This window comes from Mercenaria mercenaria, chromosome 10, assembly GCF_021730395.1.
Source record: "Mercenaria mercenaria strain notata chromosome 10, MADL_Memer_1, whole genome shotgun sequence".
Classification (NCBI taxonomy): domain Eukaryota; kingdom Metazoa; phylum Mollusca; class Bivalvia; order Venerida; family Veneridae; genus Mercenaria; species Mercenaria mercenaria.
This window is the reverse complement of record NC_069370.1, coordinates 20,651,272-20,658,927: the sequence shown is the minus strand read 5'-3', so window position 1 is coordinate 20,658,927 and position 7,656 is coordinate 20,651,272.

Genomic DNA, 7,656 nt, shown 5'->3' with positions numbered 1-7,656 from the left:
GTTTAAAATGTTTGCCCAACGGTGCAATTTTAGGTCTAAATTTCGAGGTATAGGAGGGGTTACCGCTCCTATAAGGGGGTCAGTTGAGTATCCCAATAGAAATTTTTGGTGAAAAATGGCGGTCACTTTTTTTTAATCTAAGAAGGGGATGACTCCCTCCGGTTAGAGGGTCAGGGGTATACCCCTGGAAAGATTTGAAATATATGTATGAAATGGTGGCATATATGGTGCATTTGTTGGTCTAAATTTTGAGGAAACATGATTCCTTTGCCAAAATAGTGGGGTCCAACTTTGATGAGTATAAGTCATTTCTCAACCGACTAATGAAGTGGAGGGGGGGGGGGGTCGCATCACGGCTTTCCCCTGGGCCCAGCCCTGGATCCGAGCCTGCATAGCAATATCTTGCTGAAATAAAAAAAGACAAGTCTGGCATTTTGTAAGCATTTTCATTTTCAGATATTTGCAATATAGAAATTGTCATGCAAACTTAGCCATACAATACCCCTACAATATGGCGTTTCATTAGCATATTTTCGACTGAAAATTGCTTTTGTATGAAGCATGGTTCACCACTTTACCTTTGCTTTATATTTAGCATTGTCAGTTCTCTTCAAGTAAATATCATAGGCATTCGGCACATTTGTTTGGTCAAAAGTGATGCTATATATGATAAAAAAATCAATAGACAGTTCCCGACCCAAAAATAAATCCAGCACCCATTAACTACATATTGATTGATTGAAGGTAAACAAGGTAAATATAGTGTAAGGTACAGACATATGAAAATGTTCCTGTTGTGTGTTGTTTGTCAAATTTATATGGAATAAAGAAGGTAAGTTATATAGCGTTTATGCCTAGAAGGGAACATTGTTAAATATTAAAGTCAGAATCGGGCGTTTTGTTTAGATTGTGATAGAAAATGACAATTTCGTTGCTCGTTTTTCTGTAAAACAAACATTTACAACTTAGCTATAGCTCATTCATAGAGGTCATAAGCGGGGTTAAATATACAATTAAACCCGACTTAGTGACCACTTGCCTTGAACAGCTTATGCGCTTAATTTCCAAGTTCTAGTTGTATCACTTGCCAATTGCTTCTTACTGGCTTGACTGTATTCTACAATGTAAGTGTGTAATAAGTTTGCAAAGAATGGAAAATGATAAAACAGGAAAGGGCAATAGTTACAGCCAGCAAACTTGTTGAAACTATGTCGTTACACCTATTTATTACAATAAGTGACGCGTAGAAATGTGTCATAGCATTGGAAACTGTTCCGATCTACCTAAACATGTTAATTTTTCATGCATTTAGATTACTGACTGGTACGTTTGAAATAAAACTGGCACTGTTTTAGAATATATGTTTTAAAAATCATATAGTCACACTTGTGCTAAAAACCAACTAAGGATAAAGCTCAAAACTTCAGAACCTTATATAAAGGTCACTGTTTTCTCTTTCCGTTTATAAATTATTAGTGTTTATCCTACCTTCATGCAAAATAAAGGCACAAATCAATGGGTATGATAAATTTTGCTTTTTCAGGTCAGTCACTAAATAAAGCTTACCGGACTCTTTTTTTGAAGTGTATATTTACCTTTGCAGATAGTCCACCATACAACAAAGACCACTTTTTCATTCCCTTGGTATGGTATTTACAGACAGGTCCAATTGTAACTCAGTAGAAAGCTTTCTCGTTGATCTAGTTGGTGAAACTGTGTTTGATACTGTGAAACATTCTGAAACGTTCGACTGGTCTCAGTTGAGAGTTTGAATTAGAAAAACAAGCAGCTAGAACACAATCGGAGGGAAACGTAATTACGTTTTTCCCGATGTCGCTTTTTGGTTTATTTGAGAAGGAAAAAATGCGAAAGATGTAACAGTAGTTTCAAGATATAAAAAAAAAACAACAGTAGACCAAAATCTACCGTTAGCTAAACATGGCCTAATATTCTAGAGGTAGACAAAAAGAAACTGTAAGCTGCACATACAACCTAACACATTGATGGAATCTGCATCTCTGAAGTTTCGTTTGTCAAAAAGTTCTTGAAACTTGCTACACCGGGTAGAATGGTGATTTAAAGGACTTTGCTAATTTGAATGGAATTGTAATATCATTAATTAGAATGATGTAATTAAACATCCTGTCTTATATTATCTTAACTTAAGGACTGGATTATATAGGAACCTAATTTACATGCATTACAATATATTGTTTTTTTTTGTTTTTTTTTTATTTTAACAGAATTCACTAATTATCATGGCTTCAAATGGGAGATAACTCCAGACATATGCAAGATGAATTATTAACGTATATTTTCAAGATTATTTCTGGGTAAGTAAATGTTAGAAATATTAATTTCAGTAGAAAAGTTTTAGAAAATGCATTTATAATAAAACATATGCTAAAGATGAGACATATTTTTAAGTAAAAACTTGACAATATTGTTATAAACTATAAGGCCAAGAAAAATAGTTGTCTTTTCCGCTAATCGACCGACCTTATTTTTTTTACCGCATGTCCATAAAGTCATCAAAAATCAAATAGGATTGGACTACTGTTCATATAGTCATCAAACCTCATATGGAATTGGACTACTGTCCGTATAGTCATCAAACTGTACTCGTATATGGGATTGGACTACTGTCCGTATAGTCATCAAACCTTTAACGTAATTTGACTGCTTTCCGTATATATTCATCAGACCTTATATGGAATTGGTCTGTTGTCCGTATAGTCATCAATCTTAATATTAGATTGGACTACTGTCCGTATAGTCATCAAACCTTATATAGGATTGGACTGTTGTGTCTGTATAGTCATCAAAGTTGATATAAGATTGGACCTTTTTCCGTATAGTCATCAAACTAACCTTATACGGGATTAGATTGTTCGTACAGTCATCAAACTTAATATAAGATTCGACTACTGTCCGTACAGTCATCGAGCTAAATGTAAAGTAGGACTACTGCCCGTGTAGTCATTAAAGTAAATATAAAATTGGACTAGTGCCCGTATACTCATCAGACCTTTTACTAGATTGGACAACTGTACGTAAAGTTATCAAACTTCAGATAAGGTTGGACTATAGTCATTAGAAAGTATATGGGGTTGAACTGCTGTCCATATAGTCATCAATCTTTTTTTGGGATTGGACTGTTGTCCGTATCGTCATTAAACATAATATAAAATTAGCCTATTGTGGATATAGTCATCATAGAAATTGGACTGCTATCCATACAGCTATAAGATTTTATATGGGATTTAACTGGTGTCCATATCATCATCAAACATAATATGGAATTGGAATACTGTCCGTATAGTCATCAAACCTTATATGGGATTTGACTGATGTCCGTATAGTCATCAAACCTTATATGGGATTTGACTGATGTCAGTATAGTCATCAAACCTTATATGGGATTTGACTATTGGTCGTATAGTCAGCAAACCTTATAAAGGATTTGACTGCAGTCTGTATAGTCATAAAACCTTATATTGAATTTGACTGTTGTCCGTATAGTCATCAAACCTTATATAAAACTGGACTACTGTCCAGTTAGCAATCAAACCTTATATAGGACTGGACTGTTGTCCGTATCGTCATCTGACATAATATAGAATTGGACCACTGTCCGTTTAACCATCAAACCTTACATGAAAATGGACTGTTGTCCGTATCGTCATCAAAACTAATATAGAATTGAACTGCTGACAGTATAGTCATCAAATCTCATATGGGATTTGACTACTGTCCGTATAGTCATCAAACCTTATATAGAATTTCACTACAGTCCGTATAGTCATTAAACGTTATATGGAATCGGACTCTTGTCCATATAGTCATCAAACCTTATATGGAATTAGGCTGTTGCCCATATAGTCATTTATCAAACCTTAAATAGAATTGGACTGTTGTCCATATACTCATCAAACCTTATATAAGACTGGCCTACTGCCTGCATAGTCATCAAACCTTATAAGGGATTGGACTGTTGTCCGCATCATCATTAAACATAAAATAGAATTTGACTGTTGTCCATACAGCCACTAAACCTAATATGGGACTGAACTGGTGTCCGTATCGTCATTAAATATGGAATTGGACTACTGTGGGTATAGTCATCAAACATTATATGGGATTGGACTGTTGTCGGTATAGTCATCAAACCTTGTATTGAATTGGACTGTTGTCGGTATAGTCATCAAACATTGAATGGGATTGGACTGTTGTTGGTATAGTCATCAAACATTATATTGAATTGGACTGTTGTCCTTATAGCCATAAAACATTATATGGGATTGGACTGTTGTCTGTACAGTCATCAAACTTGAAATAAGACTGGAATACTGTCCGTTTAGACATCAAACCTCACATGGGATCGACTGTTGTCCGTATCGTCATCAAACCATATTAAAACTGTACCACTGTCCATATGGGGCCTCCGTGGCCGAGTGGTTAGAGTCGTTGACTTCAAACCATTTGCCCCTCATCGATGTGGGTTCGAAACCTCATTTGGGGCGTAGAATTCTTCACGTGAGGAAGCCATCCAGCTGGCTTACGGAAGGTCGGTGGTTCTACCCGGGTGCCCGCTCGTGATGAAATATGCACGGAGGGGCACCTGGGGTCTTCCTCCACCATTAAAAAAGCTGGAAAGTCGCCATATGACCTAAAATTGTGTCGGTGCGACAATAAACCCAACAAAATAAATAAATAACTGTCCATATAGTCATTAGACCTTATATTGGATTAGACAGTTGTCCACATCGTCATTACATATAATATAGAACTGGACTACTGTCCGTACAGATATCAAACCTTAAATGAAATTGGACTGTGCTCGTACCGTTATTAGACACAAAATAGAATTAGACTACTGTCCGCATAGTTACCAAACCTTACATGGAATTGGACTGCCTTATATGGGATTGGACTGTTGATGGGAGCGCAAAATTGTGGTCTTTATTCGGAGGTGGTCTTTATTCACAGGTTATTTAAAATATAAAAAGAAACAAGAAATATCATTAAAAATGATGGTCGGCGAATTGTAATAAGGAAAGAAGTTTTTTAATTTTTCATCTAACATTCATCTTTCATCTAACATTTTTCAAATTGCAAAACTAAATACCGCACTTTAACAATTTAAATGGTTCTCTTTTAATTTTTCGCAAAGGTTTCGCAGGGTTGCAATTTTGTTTCGTTTATCCTTAGACGAATAATTACAGCAGTAGTTTGATGAAGATTCATGAAGCGGTTCATGAGAAGAGGTCATTAAACGTGTTTATATTTTTAGCTAAATTGGTCCTTATCCCCATTTGTAACAAAATAGCAGGAGACCTTACGATATTGTTACACATCGAGTTTGATAAAAATCCATTACATTTTAGTGGTTAATGCGAAGAAAGGCATATCTACTTTTATAGTGGTCCCTAATAGGGCCCAAGTTCCTATATAAATAAATTTGGAAGAGGACCTTATAATGATGCTCCAGACCAAGTATGACAAAGATCCACCAAGCTGTTCATGAGACGCTGTATAAAGGCATTTCTAGTTTTAGCTCTAGCAAACTCTAAAAGGGGTTAAATGTCCCAGCTGAACGAAGTTGGCTGCGGGCCTAATAAAGATGCTACAAATCAAGTTTGATTAGAATACATGAGAAAAAATCAATTAAAGGACTTTTTTTATTTATTATTTTTATTTATTTCTAAAATAGGTCAACTGATCTCGCTTTAACAAATGCATATTCGCTATTCATGAATCTTTGGACAATGACGTCACACCTATAAAAAAGTGAAGGTCAAGCAAAACATACAATTGTAATTATTTCAATATTTCTGTCTCATAAGCAAAGTTTGACCGTAGTCATATCACACAGATAAACTTATGCAGCGTACCTTCATTTCAGAGTAATGAGATTCAGTCATTATATAGCATATAAATTATATAATAAAACAGATTTCAACTGAGTTCAATATTTGCATACCATACTAAAGAAAAATATTCATATATAATAAATCAGTTAAATAATTTATAACAAATATATCAAAGCAAACAAATACTCATTTTAATATGCAATCTGAATAAGTCACAAAAGCAAGAAACCTTTTCATATACAGACGACAATTGTAAAAAGGAAAATCTTTTAAAAAGCACTTCTCTACATAAAAGACTCTTATCACACCCTTATTCATGTGAAAGTCGAGTTTTGTTTACGTTTTGAAAATATTGAAATTTAGATGAAATTTAAAACTTTTTAAACTTTGATCGTGCAGAAAGGTGGACTATTGCTTATTGCATGTATTTAATGGTATAAATTGTGAGAAATATTGACAGTAAGGATGGTAGAAAACAATTATGCTGTGCAGACAATGAATAGGTTCGAAAATTTACAAGAGCGCCAAAATGTAAATGCGAGGTCTGATGTTGAATCTAGACTGTCTGATGTTGATACGAGATCTTCAAAGATTTCAAATCAAGATTTTATGAAATGTTCGATTGATGGAAAATTGGCATACATGTTTGAGGAATTACGATGTATTAGACACGAGCAAGTGAGATGTAGTCGCGGGTTGGAGAACTTTGAAAAATCGCTCAGTGACATGGACCATAAAGTCACGCAGGTAGCCGGTATTACCAATTGTCAAACAGAATGCTTAAAGACATTAATATACAGGTCAATTGATAGTGAAGCTAGATCTCGTAAGAATAATCTGATTTTTAGAGGATTCGCAGAGAACAGGGGAGAGAACTGTTTTGGTCTTGTTCGTGATTTCTTGGCTAACCATCTAGATTTAGATCCTACCCGATTCTACCTTACCCGTGCTCATAGACTTGGGAGGCCTGACCCTAACAAAGACATCCAGAGAAGATCCATCATTGTGAATTTCAGGGATTTCCCTGATTGCGTAGAAATAATGGGTAAAGTGACATTGCTAAGAGGAACCGTATTTTCGGTGGACTATGACGTTCCGATTGAGATACAGCAAGCACGGTCACATTTATGGCCCCTGTATAAGGATCTCAAAAGACAATACCCCAGATCCAAAATTCACATTGTGTACCCGGCGAAGTTAGTGAAAGATGGCCGACTCGTAAAAGATGAGTTGCCTGAATGGAACAAGTATGCGAACTCCAACAGAATAGACTTAATAAAAAAGATCGAGGGCTTGTTCGGGTCTAACAGTGCAAATCAAGATGAAAACAGAAACATTAACTTATCAGAGACATATAATCACTTACCCCAAACCTCCAGTGCCAGTCCTAGTGTACAGACAAATGTATGTCCCATGGAAATAACCACAGCACCCAGTGCCCCAGTTCAGGCCCAACAGTATGCAACACAGTCCCTCTCAAAATGTTCCACTGAATGCCCCTCCAAATGTCCCACAAAATGTGCCCATGTTTATTCCTTTCATACATCCGGACACTATGATCCCAGTGATGAACAATGAACTTTTGCAACAACAGATGGCAGCGTTCGCAAGTTTGGCACAGAATGTTACTCCAATAGCACCAATGCAGTCTATCCCAGTTATTGTAAGCCCCTCACGTTTAGTCCCACACCAGTCCGCCCCCTCAGCAAACACTAAATATGGTCCTGACCCTGTAATTCCTACACCATCTAGTCAAACGCAGAATAGCATACCAGACACAAGT